This window comes from Propithecus coquereli, unplaced genomic scaffold (assembly GCF_000956105.1).
Source record: "Propithecus coquereli isolate 6110/MARCELLA unplaced genomic scaffold, Pcoq_1.0 Scaffold59, whole genome shotgun sequence".
Lineage (NCBI taxonomy): Eukaryota > Metazoa > Chordata > Mammalia > Primates > Indriidae > Propithecus > Propithecus coquereli.
This window is the reverse complement of record NW_012151840.1, coordinates 2,308,658-2,323,912: the sequence shown is the minus strand read 5'-3', so window position 1 is coordinate 2,323,912 and position 15,255 is coordinate 2,308,658. Positions and strand designations below refer to the sequence as shown.

The following is a 15,255-nucleotide window of genomic DNA, read 5'->3' as shown; positions in this document are numbered from 1 at the left end:
TCAGGCTGGTCTCAAACTCCTGAGCTCAAACAATCCGCCCGCCTTGGCCTCCCAGAGTGCTAGGATTACAGGCATGAGCCACCGCGCTCGGCCGAAGCCAGATTCTTTAAATAAGGTTTGACAATGCTCAATGATAGACTAAATGAGAATTTAAGAGGCAGCTTGATCTCACTCTTATTCTGTAAATTTTCAAAGCCATAAACGGTTATCATGTTAATGGATAAAAACCTACATATTTTTTGATATCTCATTTTATAAACTTGCATTTCTATGCTTTATCTTATGTGGTTCCTCTACGATGGATAGCTAGGAAGGTAATAACCATTCTAGCCATCTATCCAGAGCAATCAAGTAGAAATAGGCACTCTCGTTCTTAATTTCATGTAAAATGAGTTTTCTGATCTCCAAGACAAAAAGCTATTTAGCAGATAAAAAAATAGCCATTTGTTCACCAACCCTTTATTTTTGTGTCTATAACTTGACTAGTTAGTACCTGCTAGGTTTTTTTAGCAAGGAAGGTAGTAGTCCTAAAAATATCAAAAGATTCTCTGTTAGCCCTAACAAACTTTGACAAATTTCTCAACATATCAAAAATATCCCATAACTCAGCCCAAGAACTTCATCTCTTCTCTATCTATACTCACCCTCTTGATAATCAAGTGCCTTGGTTCTAAAAAATAGCATCACTACACTGATCAACTCGAAATTTATATTTGCCCTGACCTCAAGACTTGTACATCCAAGATGCACACAGTGGGCACAGTGGCTGAAACCTGTAGTCCCAGCTATTTGGGAGGCTGAGGAAGGAGGATCACTTGAGCCCGGGAGTTTGAGTGTGCTGTGAGCTATAAACCACTATACTCTAGCCTGGGCCACAGAGCAAGACCCTGTCTCTTAAAAAACAAACAAATAAAAAAACCAGATTTGTACATCCAACTGCCCATTCAATATCTCAGCCTTAAACACTTAATAGAAATCTCAAAGTCAGTACACTCTGCCCCCTTTGTATCCATGGGTTCGGCATCCATGGATTCAATCAATCTTGGATCAAAAGTATTTGAGGGGTGGCCAAGGCAGGAGGATCACTTGGGCCCAGAAGTTCAAGACCAACCTGGGCAACACAGCAAGACCCCACCTCTACAAAAAAATTTAAAATTAGCCAGGAGTGGTGGCATGGGCCTGTAGTCCCAGCTACTCGGGGTTGGGGCTGAGGGAGAAGAATCACCTAATCCTGGGAGTTGGAGGTTGCAGTGAGCTGTGACTGAGCCACTGTACTCTAGTCTGGGTGACAGAGAAAGAAGCTGTCTCTAAAAAGAAAAAAATATTTGGCAGGGAGAAAAAAGGATGATTGTGTCTGTACTGAATATGTACATTTTTTTCCTTGTCATTATTTCCTAAGCAATACAGTATAACAATTATTTATATAGCATTTACATTGTTTGAGGTATTATAAGTCATCTAGAGATGATTTAAAGTATATGAGAGGATATGTGTAAGTTATATACAAATATTACACCATTTTATATATAATGCACCGATATCCCAAGGACTAACTATCCAATGGACTGCCTTGGATAAAAGAGAGGCATCCATGGATTTTGGTGTCATGGGGGGGAGGGGGAGTCCTGGAACCAATCCCCCACAGATATCAAAGGATGACTGTATATCCAAACCAAATTCATTTCTCCATTTCCCATAACTTGCTTCTCCAACAGTGTTCTTCATCTCAGAAAATGGCATCCAACTGGTCAGGCCAACACTGAAGTCCTTCTTTTCTTTTTTCTTTTTTTTGAAACAGAGTCTTGCTCTGTCACCTGGGCTAGAGTGCAGTGGTGTGATCACAGCTCAATGCAACCTCAAATTCCTGGGCTCCAGTGATCCTCCTGCCCCAGCCTCCCAAGGAGCTGGGACTATAGGTGTGTGCCACCACGCTCTGCTAATTTTTCCTTTTTTTTTTTTTTTTTGAGACAGTCTCGCTCTGTTGCCTGGCCGGGCTAGAATACCATGGTGTCGGCCTCGATCACTGCAACCTCAAACTCCTGGGCTCAAGCAATCCTTCTGCCTCAGCCTCCCGAGTAGCTGGGACTACAGGCACACACCACCACTCCTGGCTAATCTTTTCTATTTTTAGTACAGACTGGGTCTCACTCTTGCTAAGGCTGGTCTTGAATTCCTGACCTCAAGTGATCCTCCCACTTCGGCCTCCCAGAGTGCTAGGATTACAGGCATGAGCCACTGTGCCCCGCCTGAAGTCATCCTTGACTCCTCTTTTACCTTGACCCCACATCCAATCTATCAGCAAGTTATCGTCTCCACTACCTTCAAAATATATCCCAAATTCACCTGCCTGGTAACACCCTAGGTTCAACTCCACAATCATCTCCTGCCTCAACTATCACAATAGCCTTTTAAGTGGTCACCTTTTAAGTGCACACGCTTGCCTTGACGTGTACGTATTGAATCAAGTCACTTACCTGCTTGAAACCTTCCAATAGCTTCCTATCAAACCTAGAATAAAAAACTAGACACTAGTCAAGTCTTTAAGTCCCTACATCATCTGACCCCTGGCTACCTCTTCTACTTATCTCCTATCATTCTTCCCCACCTTATTTACTGTTTCAGCCCTTTTCTATTTCTGGAACACAGCAAAAGGCACTCCTGCCTTAGGGCTTATGCTCATGCCCCAGATAGATGCACGGGGTCCTTCATATCATTCAGGTCTCTGCTCAAATGTCAGTGCCTCAGAGGACTTCCCTAACTATCCAACATCCTCTTACCTTGTTTCCTTTATAACACGTATCACCAAAATGCTATGCTATAATTCCCATTTATTAATATTTATCTTACTCGCTAGAAAATAAGCACCATGTGGGCAGTGATTTTTATCTATTTTATTCGCTGTTGTATTCACTTGCTATATGACACACTATGCTAAGCACTTTACATATATTATCTCATAAAATTATCCAACAACTCTATTCTATAAGTATTATCATTACTGTATCACCATCACCATCATTCTATAGTTAAGGAAACCAAAGACTGTAAGTATTCTGCTCAAGATTACACAATCAATAAGTTGGCAAACTGGAATCTGAGCCTAATCAATCTGATTTCAGAGTCCATGATCTTAATCACTGTTTGGGATTTTCAACAAATCGAGGGGAAATATACCAATGTGGAGGTTGAGAGATTTGTTCATTATTAAGAAAACTAACTACGCATATTTAGATTTGGCTAGATACTTATTATAATCAAGGCCTGATTAACTGGAATGCTGAATGGGGCATATTCTAGCAAAAATTTTATGGGTAACTAAAACATAACCAAATATTTTCTTGATTTTAACCTTTGCTAGAAATTACCTTTAATTGTAACAATATAATTGTTTGCCTAAGTATGTTGAACATATTTTCATCTTTATTTGATAGATGATCCCTAAGTACAAAGGCCAACCTTACAAAGCACTGAAGACACAGGAAATCACAGATCAAATGGACTGAAAATTTACTGATCCAAATTAAAACAAACTTGGGCCGGGCACCATCGATCACACCTGTAATCCCAATACTTTGGGAAGCCGAGGCAGGAGGATTGCTAGAGGCCAGGAATTGGAGACCAGCTTTGGCAACATAGAGGGACACATATCTATTAAAAAAAAAAAAAAAAGAAAGAAAAGAAGGAAGAAAGAAAGAAAGAAAAGAAGGAAGAAAGAAAAGGAAGGAAGGAAGGAAAGAAAGGAAGGAAAGGAAGAACAGCCGGGTGTGATGGCACACACCAATAATCCTAGCTACTCAGGAGCCTGAGGCAGGAGGATCCCTTGAGCCCAGGAGTTCAAGGCTGCAGTGAACTATGTATGATAGGGCTAGTGCACTCCAGCCTGGGTGACAGAGCACGACCCTCTCTCTAAAAAAAAAAAATTAATTAATTGAGATAAAAAATTAAACCAAATTACAGTGAACTCATCCTGCTATATTACATTCATTTTCATACCTCTGCAGATGATCTCCCTCTACCTAGGATACCCTCTTTAAGTCTTACTGAATAACTCACACTTATCCTTTAAAATTTGGCTCTTCCTACTTATAGGAAGCCATCCTAACCCTTTCTCCCCACAGATTTAATAACTCTCCCCTCTCCAAAATGGACAAATGTATTTTATAGTATACGTTGTAATATTTTTGTTAACATGTTCCTCTGAGTCCTAGACTCAGAACCCTTTGAGGCAAAAAAACTGTATGTCTTTTTCCCTAAACCTAAGCACAGAAATAATTATGAAAAAAGCACTGGAAAAGTGTTAGTTGGTTGAATGATGAATGAGTAAATAAATAAACAAACGAATGGCTTGTTATTCTACAGTTGACATTTTTCCTCTTAAAATTAAACGAACACATACACACAAATAAAATTCACTTAAATCTCTAACTCATTGTGGTTTAAAAAGTGATGGCTCTTTCTCTTTGATCTTTTGCATATAAACCAGCGGTCCCCAACATTTTTGGCACCAGGGACAGGTCTCATGGAAGACAATTTTTCCATGGACAGACAGGGGTGGGGAGGGGGTGAGGTGGAGATGGCGCAAAAGGGAGTGGCCTGGGAGGTTGGGGACCACAGATCTAAACTTTAACTTCCCAACCTGTATTAAAGGAAATCTCCACTTATGTCAGATTTATATCCTTCAAATACAAATCTTTGAAGACCTTTATACTATGTTTACCCAGTATTCATTATACATGATTGGTTCATGCAGCCCCCACCCCCATTTTCTCAAATGTCAGACTTATCAGTTTCTTCTTTAAAAGACAATCTTTTAAATTTTCTCCCTTCAGCCCTGTTAAGATTGTGTCAGCAAATACTTAAACTCTGGAGCTTTCACTTTCAGCAGTGCTGAATTTAAGAAACTTCAGTTTAAGGATTGTTTCCTCTACATTTCAAAAATGTCATTTATACCAAGAAGTCATAATATAGCTACTTTATAATCTAACACAATCTCCTCCTGCAGTCTTAGGACAAATAAAAACTGTTTCAATGAGAAGAGTGGTATGTTATCTTATCAAGTGTGGAAAACAGACTGAACAAAACGTAGAACCAGAAGATTAAGTCACAGATTCATGACATATTTACTGTGGAACTATAACACAAAATATAACAAAAGATAAGTTGATGAAACTTTCACTACTGATGGAACTCACATTCATCTGAGCTATAATTATCAGCCTTTTGTAGAAGGAAAGAATATATATCCAAATTCTACTGTATTAAAACCACTTAAAATCTATATACTCTGATTCATCTGCATAACTTAATAGTAAATATACTTTCTTTTTCTATAATGTTTTTACTCATGATAATCATGCTCTGTGACTTGGTTCATATTTAGGTATGCAACATAAGCAATGGTATGAATTTTCAAATGTCCACACAGAATGCCCACAATTAGAATTTCAAAGTTCAGAACAATGTGCATTTCATTCTCTGAAACAGCAAGCTGGGCCAGGCACAGTGGGTCACGCCTGTAATCCTAACACTCTGGGAAGCCGAGGCGGGTGGATCGTTTGAGCTCAGGAGTTCAAGACCAGCCTGAGCAAGAGTGAGATCCCCCTCTACTAAAAAAATAGAAAGAGGCCGGGCACGGTGGCTCACACCTGTAATCCTAGCACTCTGGGAGGCCAAGGCGTGCGGATCCTGAGCTCAGGAGTTGGAGACCAGCCTGAGCAAGAGCGAGACCCCGTCTCTACTAAAAAAAAATAGAAAGAAATTATCTGGACAATTAAAAATATATAGAAAAAATTAGCTGGGCATGGTGGCACATGCCTGTAGTCCTGGCTACCCGGGAGGCTGAGGCAGTAGGATGGCTTGAGCCCAGGAGTTTGAGGTTGCTGTGAGCTAGGCTGATGCCACGGCACTCTAGCCTGGGCAACAGAGTGAGACTCTGTCTCAAAAAAAAAAAAAAAAAATAGCAAGCTCATTTTAGACCAATTTCAGCTCCTGTTCAACATCACCAGGGTCGTTTAATTTCTTTGTGGTGACTAGACCACAAAGTGATTTCTTTTGAGACAATCAAAAAGAAACTAAAAACTAGAAAATGTTCTTAGCATCTTGTCACTCACTATGACTAAAGAAACACAAACTGTAAGAAAGAAACATTTTATTTCTCTCTAGTACATTTGGAAAAAGCTGATAAGCTTTTCTAACATAAGAACTATTCTAAATTTTTTAATGCAAACATATAAAGCAGGGATATGAATTTCTATTCACCTCATTTCTTCTTAGATGGCAGACGGAATTCCTTATTGACAAGTAATATAGATTAGAAGTAGCTGGTGTTAAGTAGCTTAGTTCCAACTATCATTGATACTTTAAAAGTTATATAAACTGGCCCGGTATGGTGGCTCATGCCTATAATCCTAGTACTTTGGGAGGCCGAGGTGGGAGGATCACTTGAGGCCAGGAGTTCAGGACCAGCCTGAGCAAGAATGAGACTCCTTCTGTAAAAAATATAGAAAAATTAGCCCAGTGTGATGGCATACACCTGTAGCCCCAGTAACTTGGAAGGCTGAGGCAGGAGAAGCCCAGGAGTTTGAGGTTGCAGTGAGTTTATCAAGGCCACCATACTCGAGTCTGGGCAACAGAGCAAGAGCCTGTCTCAAAAAAAAAAAAAGTTCTACAAACCAAGTATGGAAAAATAATTCCTCACTTAAGAGTGAAAAGAATGTATATACATTTAAGTATGTATGAATGAAATGATATAGCATCTGGAAGACACACTTCAAAATAAGCAACGAAGAAAGGACAGAGGCTAGTACATGCCAAATAGTGTGATATCTATTGAAGCTAGATGTTGAGTACATGAGAGCTCTCATTATACTATTCTCGTTATTTCTGTATATGTTTGAAATCTGCATATTCCAAACATCTGAAAAGCCAAGCATGGTGGCATATGTCTGTAGTCCCAGCTTGGGGAGGCTGAGATTGGAGGATGGCTTGAGCCCAGGAATTTGAGTCTGGCCTGCGTAACATAGAGAGACCCCAGCTCTAGAAATAAATAAATAATCAAGTAATACTAAAAGTAAAATTTCATAGATTCTTCAAATATGAAAAAGTTGGATGTTCAAAGAAGGAACTACAACTCTGAAATAGCAGTAAGATTATTAGTTAAATTTCTGTCATCACTTGAAGCCTTAATTTTTAAATTATTTTGGGTCAACATCACAGTCTGCCAGTAACACCCCCAGTGAGGCAGTCACTAAAAAAGTGATTTCTAAAACATGAAACATAAGATCGACAGTTATTAACTAAGGTGACGAATAACAAGCAAGAAAATCCAACCTCTTCATATAAAAGAATGTAAGGATAAAATACTACAACTAATTTTAAGGAAAACGATAAAAGAAACTAGCAGCATCTCATAACAAAAGAAAAATAAGCGAGTTGTATTTCCCTTTCTTGTGGCAGCCAGGTTTAAGATATCTCATGCTACTAGAAGGGCTAGCACAAAGCAGATCACACAAGAGATTACAGTAAGGCTGTATATTCCCTTTAAAAGACTCATACCAATACACATAACTCGAGCGGCAATATGAAATTACTTTAACAAACTACAGAAATGATCCTTGAAAGTACAGTCATTTTTAATGGAGACCACCTCCACCAGTCTTACACGCATGGTAAGACTTCTCCACCGTGTGCTGGCAGATCATCTTGGGCAGGAATGAAGGTGGCCAATTCTCCATCAATAAGGCATGGAGGAAAACTTAGAATAAAGCCTCAAGTGGAACTGCTAATACTGTAAAGACATAGTACCTAGCAAGATATTGGGAAGCTATGTTCTGTAGTGTATTTCAGAATACAACTCAAGAACAGGACATGAAAATCCTTTTTCCATTGACACTGTAAGATCCTGATTCATTTTCTGTGGTTACTCAAGCATTTTTTTAAATTGTTAAGTATCTGACACATATTAAGAGACTCTATAGGCCAGGCATGGTGGCTCACGCCTGTAATCCTAGCACTCTGGGAGGCCGAGGCGGGTGGATTGTTTGAGCTCAGGAGTTCGAGACCAGCCTGAGCAAGAGCGAGACCCCGTCTCTACTAAAAATAGAAAGAAATTAATTGGACAACTAAAACTATACAGAAAAAATTAGCCGGGCATGGTGGCACATGCCTGTAGTCCTGGCTACTCGGGAGGCTGAGGCAGTAGGATCGCTTGAGCCCAGGAGTTTGAGGTTGCTGTGAGCTAGGTTGACGCCACAGCACTCTAGCCCCAGCAAAAGAGTGAGATTCTATCTCAAAAAAAAAGAGACTCTATACGTATGCATGCACATATATATATATATGCACTATACGCACATATATAGCATATACAATATGGAAAAAACCTACCATGAATCTACTACTCGATAAAAATTGGAGAAAATATTAAACTTTTCATAAATTTATGTAATATTCTTACACAAGGGCCATGCCAATACAGAGAAGAGACAATCAGATCACTTTTCATAAGATCTCTCCATTTTCTTACTGAATTCTGTAATCTGCCCTATTAAAACACCTTTCTAAATTTTTTGCTCTTTTAAAAATGCAGTAATAATTTTTAATTTCCAGTACTAGATTCATGGGTAGCCTATCAAATGCTACTAGATTTTACCCCACAAGAGTTTTCTAGATGTATATATACCCCAAAATGACATTAAGACCTTTTTATATAAACTCACTATAGAAATATATACCAAAACAAGGAATACAAACGATACTTGCCTCCTTTCCAAACCAATAGTTCTTTTATCCAAAAACATCAGATGCTACCAAAACACATTTTTTAACTACAAAGTTACATAGAGTGTGAACACTTTATACTCATCCCTAAGAATAAGTAAAGACAAAAACTCTTTGCAATTAACTAATGAAATTTCAACTTCTAGGAATATGCTTTCCTCCTTGTCCTTTTGAGAGCCCCCATCATACAATTCATAGATTGAAATGGATTAGAATCTCTTCAAAGACAGAGGCCATATATTATTCATCCACTATTCATCATTGTGTCCCCTGCATAGGATTAACTCAGTGTTTGTTACAACTAAGCTAAACTCCAAGAAATGAAGTTTAAACTACCTCAGTCCCAATGCAAAACTGGAAGATGAGTCTACTTCTCAAGAGTTTGAGAATAAAAAGATACTAAAAAAAAATAAAGCCACAGATACTTGTGTTACATTATGTTCCTTTATCACCTAACTCAGAAGTGTGTACTAACTGCAGAAATAAGTTTGGGAAGAATAAAAAGAATAAATAAAAAAACCTGGATCCTAAAGTTCTCCTGTCAACATGCTCAAATACTATCATAGAATCTTCCACCTTAAGCTCATACCAACATCTCCACATCCTAAATAAAACTTAAAAAAAAAAAGACTTTCAAATGAGACCTAATAAAAATTGATTCTATTTCATTACAGTTTAAGTTCCTGAAATTGTATGCATAAATCACTTGATTGTGCTTATGTTCATTTTCTAACGTGAAAGCCCAGTGTCTTTCATCAGATTCTCAGAAGGATAAGTGACCTCCAAAAAACTTTAAGAACCATTAATCTAGCATATCAAGAAACATTACACTTTCCAGAGGAATACAGTTGTCTTAGTTCATGCATTCTTCTTTCATATTCATAAGAGGGGATCTTTACTATAAAATTAGTCTTTCGAAGAATTCCTTCAGCCCAGCCAAGAAGTTCCAATATCCACAAATACATATATCAACAAATCCCATATCCCAAAAACAGTTTACTCATAAATGTACCCCCCTAAAAAAGGGCAAAGAATGCACAATCTATCATAAACCAGCCACTCTGTTAGATTCTTAAATACTCTTGCATCCTTCCATATTAAACTCTCTGGAAGACCTAAATTTCCTCCAAACTGTAAAGACTTTTAGTGAAGGTTTTCTGGTTTTAATTCCACACTGACTTATCTGCCTCACTCAACTTAATACACACTACGGTTAAGACAATTCCCCTCATATATACCCAGGATATTTACAGGAACACTCTGATTATTCTCACTCCAAGGCACGGACCATTTATTGAACAGGCAGTCAATAAATATTTGTTGAACGAATGAAAAAGGATCCTTCCTCCAATAGATGTAAAGTTAAGCCATCAGCACCCATGCAGCTGCTCTGGTACAAGTTAAGCTGTGAAAGCACTCCCTCCCTCTCAAACATAACAAGCTAAAGTGTCAGAAACGCTCTGCTTCCTCCACAAACACAAGATAATATAGTTATGGATATCCACTTTACAGGTCGCACTGGCCAAAGACAACATGCGTTCCATGTACATATCTCTCACAGTTGGTCTCTTCCAAATAGAATCCAACCAGTAATATGTGCCCCCTATCTTTCTGATATGCTCTGATTTGCCAACAAACACCTCCCGAGATGCCACGGTACGGTCAATATACTACTGTATTGGTAGTCAAAATATTTGTTATAGTCTCAACTTTGTCAGTAATTTAACTTGTGACCTTGGAAAAGTTATCTTTTTATGCCTCAGTTTCCTATTTTGTAAAATGTGAGAAAACATCCTACCATTTTCAGAGATTTAAGAGCACAAAGAAACTGAAAGAGCATTTTTATTACAAAGTGTATATAAACCCGTGTCAACGAAAAAGACCACCCATTCTTTAAAGCCTTGTAGCAATTACTGTTAGAGATGTTCAGGGCCTTCACATTTACACAATTCACTCTATTCAAAGGCACAAATTATTCTTAAGACCACAACTGGCTACGTACGCCAAGTTTCTCCCCTCCTTGATCCCACACACAAATGTTATATAGAATACGACCATTACTGTTCTTTCCCAACAAGTAACTAGATGCCCCCAATCCCTAAAATACACACACGTATAACCTGCAGGGAACATCCCAACACTTATTTAAAAAATAAGCTAACTTACAAGGGGAACTCCGTTACACTTATACAAATACAAGCAAACTCTTCCGGAACACTTTCCATCCTTGCATACACACACAAACACAGCCGCTACACACCAACAGACCATCTGTCTCCTAAACCAAAAACATGTCTTTCCATGTACAAACTAACCAGTTACATTTATTAAACTTGTAACACTGAAATCACTCTGTTGTTCCTACCTACAGCTCAAGGTGTCAGGGACACCACAGACCTTGTCACACAGGTAAACTACCCTCTGATCTTTCCCTTACCACTCCTACCCCCTAAAGAGACACAAACCGGACCATGGGGGAGGCTCCGATCATGCCTATATACACAAACTAATCTGTCAGGGGCACAGCCGACTCCGCCTCCACTCGCTCACTTTCCAGCCCCCTCCCCCAAGCCAGGAGTCCGCTTGTCAGGGACACCCCTTCACCCCCGCCTGGAGGGACTTCCCGGTAAGCTTAGGATCCCCTTCCCTACTCTCCCCTCCCCCATCTTACCACCGCTCCCCCGAAGGTCCAGGTCCGGGAGATGACAGTAGCTCCCAGGAAGCCAAGGACTGAATCGCTGAGAGAGTACTTAGGCCTAAAGGCCTGCCCAAACCGTTCTACTCACCGTGTCAGAGGCCGAGGCAGAGAGCGATGAGAGTGCAGGGAAGTAGGGAAGAGGGGGTGGCCGCCAGGCTCCTCCGCTTCCCTTGGTCCACGGCGGATCCCTCCCGCTTGTCAGGAGGCGGCCAGCGGGTAAGCGGACTGGCGGAAATGCGAGAGAGGAGAAGGGAAAGGTGTAGGGCTAAAGGGGGAAACTGAGGGGAGGCGGGTCCCGCAACCGAGACGGGGATCGTCTCCCCCTCCGCAAAGCGAACCCAAAATGGCGGCGGGAGCAGCGGCAGCGGCGGCGGCGGCGGCGGCAGCTCCTCGGGAGGGAGGGAGCGAAGGGCGCCTCGTGCCCCCCCACCTCCCACTCCTCCCTCTTCGCGTACTCCCCCACTGTCCCCCACACACACCCGACTCTGGCCGCGGAGCGCGCACGCCCGTCCCCACGCGTATGAGTGTTTCTGGGCTCGTCGCTCGCTGCTCCCACCAACCGCCACCTTCGGCCGCCCAGCTCCCGCGCGCCAGCCAGCCCGTACGCTCTCGCTCGGGGGCACCTCCTCGCGCGGTCCCCACTCCCCCCTCAGCCCCTGTCAAGCCGGCTCGGGCACAGGCCCTCACGCGTACCTTCAGCGGCGCGAGCCCGAGCCGCCTCCTCCTCCACCTCCTCTTCTTTCCTCCCCCCGTTCCCCGCCCCCACGGCCACCAACCGCCGCCACGGCCGCCGCCGCCGCCGCCTCCTCCACCTCCTCCTCCACCAGCCCCCCCCAACCCTCCACCTCCTCGCGCGTGCGCCTCCCACAATCCCCCCCGCGAGACTGTTCCATTCCCTTCGGCTGCAGGGGCGGGGGAGAAAAGGACAGGCAAAAGCGGATAGAGCTTGCTGTTATGACTGTAATTACCAGAGTAAAGAGCAGAGACCTAGGACAACCTATCTCCCTAGGCTCCTCGCCGCGGCGCTGAGGCTAGTCTCCCTCCTCGTCCTCCTCTAGGCCGCGGCCAACAAGTCTGCCTCGCGCCCCTCTCATGGCCGGTGGTTGGAGGCCGCGGCGGCTGCGCGTTGAGTTCTTCCTGCCGTACCACCCGAGCTTTCTTCGCAGTTGTGGAACGGGCGCCTTGAAGTCTTCCTCTGTCGGTGTCTGCCGGTCTTCACGTCAGGAGAACTAGTCTGCGACTCACGGTGAGGAAATGGACCTGCACGGGGGTTGGACCTATAGGGGAAAGGAGTGGTTCTCCGAGCCTCCATGAGGTAGGGAGTGAGGCCAGCAGGACTGGCGCCCTGGGGGCTTCCTCCCGGGCTCTCAGTTGTCAGCCTGGGTCCCACGGAAGAACCAGAGTGGTGGTCTGCTTCTTGTTGTTAGCCCAGCTCAGATTTCTTGAATTTCGTACGAAACAATATTTTTTTGCCCTTTACACACTTTTCAGGGATGGTAGATGTATCTTTAACCTCTTTAGGCAGCCTGATATTAGAAGATGAAGAAACCATGTATTTCTAATTCAGTTCTGGATTCGGTCTCCCATGTCTTGTATGTCCTTCAGCAAGTTATTTTTCTTAGTTCTTTATCAAAAACTGTACATAAAAATTAATCAACTCCAAATATGCCATCAGGGTTGATGTATGAAATAATAAGATAATATATGTCAAGTAGAATTAGCTCCTAGGCATAGGGAAAGTGCGGAATATTATTATGTTATCATTTACAGTAGTTGATAAGGTTTGTGGGTGTAATTGGTAGTTTGTATTCTATCCTTCCAAATCGTTAATAAAACAATGCAAATCTAGTTCTGTCAGATTCCTGTGGTTACTAAATACTTGTTTTTCGAAACTCCTGACATTTGATGATTCAATTCAGGAAGACTATGGACTATTAGAATAATAGTAATAATAGTAATAGTAATAGTAATAATAGATAATTCCAAAGTTTATTTAATCTAGTAGTTTTTACTTTCACCCAAAGGGTAACGCAGAATAAATTAAGGGAAGGATCTACTTGGGTTTCCCTTTCTGTCACATATGTGGACTCCTAGGGATCCAGTAAATAATTCGAAAATTGCCATACTAGATTGATCTCAAAAGCCCATTCAAGCTCTAAAATTCAAGTAGACAGTCCTAAATTTCCCCCTTACAATATATGGATTAAGTTTTATTTGCTTGTTTTGTTTTTTCACAGTAAAGAGGAAATCAGCCTTGATTACCCCATTATATGTTTACTGTTCCTAACCAAGTCCCAATATTTTCATAGAGCCCACTTAGGTTTACACTGATCTTTCTTTAATGCTTCATGCATGCAATTGTGTTACGCTACCAACAACCTTATTTGAGGGCAGGGACTATGTCTAACATTTTATTTACATGCTTTTACAGTCTAGTACAAAGCAAGTCATGGAAATATTGAAATGAATATTAGAGTCTTAAAATATCAGAAAAGAAATAGAAATAACGTTTGTGGACCACTGTGCCAGGAGAACATGAGTTCTTGTTTAATCTTTCTAGTAAACAAGACTTCGAGATAGATAATCATACCCCCGTTTTACAGAAGAGAAGCTTGAGGCCCAGAGAAGTCTAGTAACTTGATCTTTAGACTCTAATTTGCCTGTGTCTTAAAAACCTAACTTTTTTCCCTATACCACATTGCCTTTATAATAAAATTTCTCATCAGTAGCATGATTGCCTATGCTTCAAAGAAAAAGTACTTTTAATGAAATTTCACTACACCAGTATATAAAGAAAGTTACTTATGGTCTCTGCGTTCAAGTAGCTTTTAATAACTAAATCGATTCATAAATTATTATCTAAGTGTAGGTAAATAAGATAGTATTCTGTTCTTTTGTGTATGCCCCAGAGCCTGCCAGAGACTAAAATATAGTAGGTGCTCAATAAACTGACCTCACTGAATGAATGAACCCTGAATTGTTTGAACCAACACAGGTATGAAAAACAGAGTACTGGTTTCCCCAAAGATGTCCACGTCCTAATCCCTGGGACCTGTGAATATGTTGTGTTACATAACAAGAGAGAAATAAGGATGCAGATGGAATTAAGGTTGCTAATCACCTGATTTGAAATAAGGAAATTATTCTATATTGTCCAGCTAGGCCTATTATAATTATAAGAGTCCTTAAAAGATAGAAGAGAGACACAGAAGAGTCAGTGCCAGAGTAATGCAATGCAAGAAAAACTCCAACCAGCCATTGCAGATTTTGAAGATGAAAGGGAGCCGTGAGGCAAGCAGCCTCTAGAAGCCAGGAAAGACAAGAAAAGAGACTCCAAGAGCCTCCATAAAGAAATGCAACCCTGCTGACACTTTGATTTCAGATTTCTGAACTATAGAACTATGAGATTATAAATTTTTGTTGTTTTATACCACGAAGTTTGTGATAATTTGTTATAGCAGCAATAGGAAACTAATACCTAAGAGGAGCCAAATCATGGCTAATCTCCAAAGTAGTCTGCCTTGGATTGTGGTTTTGTGCTTTAATTTAAATGAGGGCATGGTTTAACTCAATATCGTCCTCAAGCAAAGTGATAAACACTGAATAAAGCTGCCTAAGATGTCCAGTATTTCCTTACTGCTCTGCTTTTCCTGACATCAGTCCTTAAGCTGTAAATAGACAGATAGACTTTTACATTGCTATATTGCAGTTTACCTGAGCTGCCCTCAGAATTTCCCCACTAGAATAGAAGTAATTAAACACTTATTTCATGATGCTTCCTT

General features: G+C 41.0%; 2 protein-coding genes across 2 annotated transcripts in view; one reads left to right on the top strand and one right to left on the bottom strand.

The window, feature by feature from the left end:
* ASH1L (ash1 (absent, small, or homeotic)-like (Drosophila)) overlaps positions 1-11,913 on the bottom strand; it is a 215,715-nt gene extending 203,802 nt beyond the window's left edge. Inside the window, exon 1 of the mRNA XM_012658674.1 lies at positions 11,562-11,913. The gene's annotated coding sequence lies outside the window, so the exon portion shown is untranslated. The remainder of the gene's footprint in view (positions 1-11,561) is intronic.
* Positions 11,914-12,666: 753 nt separating this feature from the next.
* The window catches only part of DAP3 (death associated protein 3), a 35,760-nt gene continuing 33,171 nt past the window's right edge, over positions 12,667-15,255 (top strand). Inside the window, exon 1 of the mRNA XM_012658672.1 lies at positions 12,667-12,719. The gene's annotated coding sequence lies outside the window, so the exon portion shown is untranslated. The remainder of the gene's footprint in view (positions 12,720-15,255) is intronic.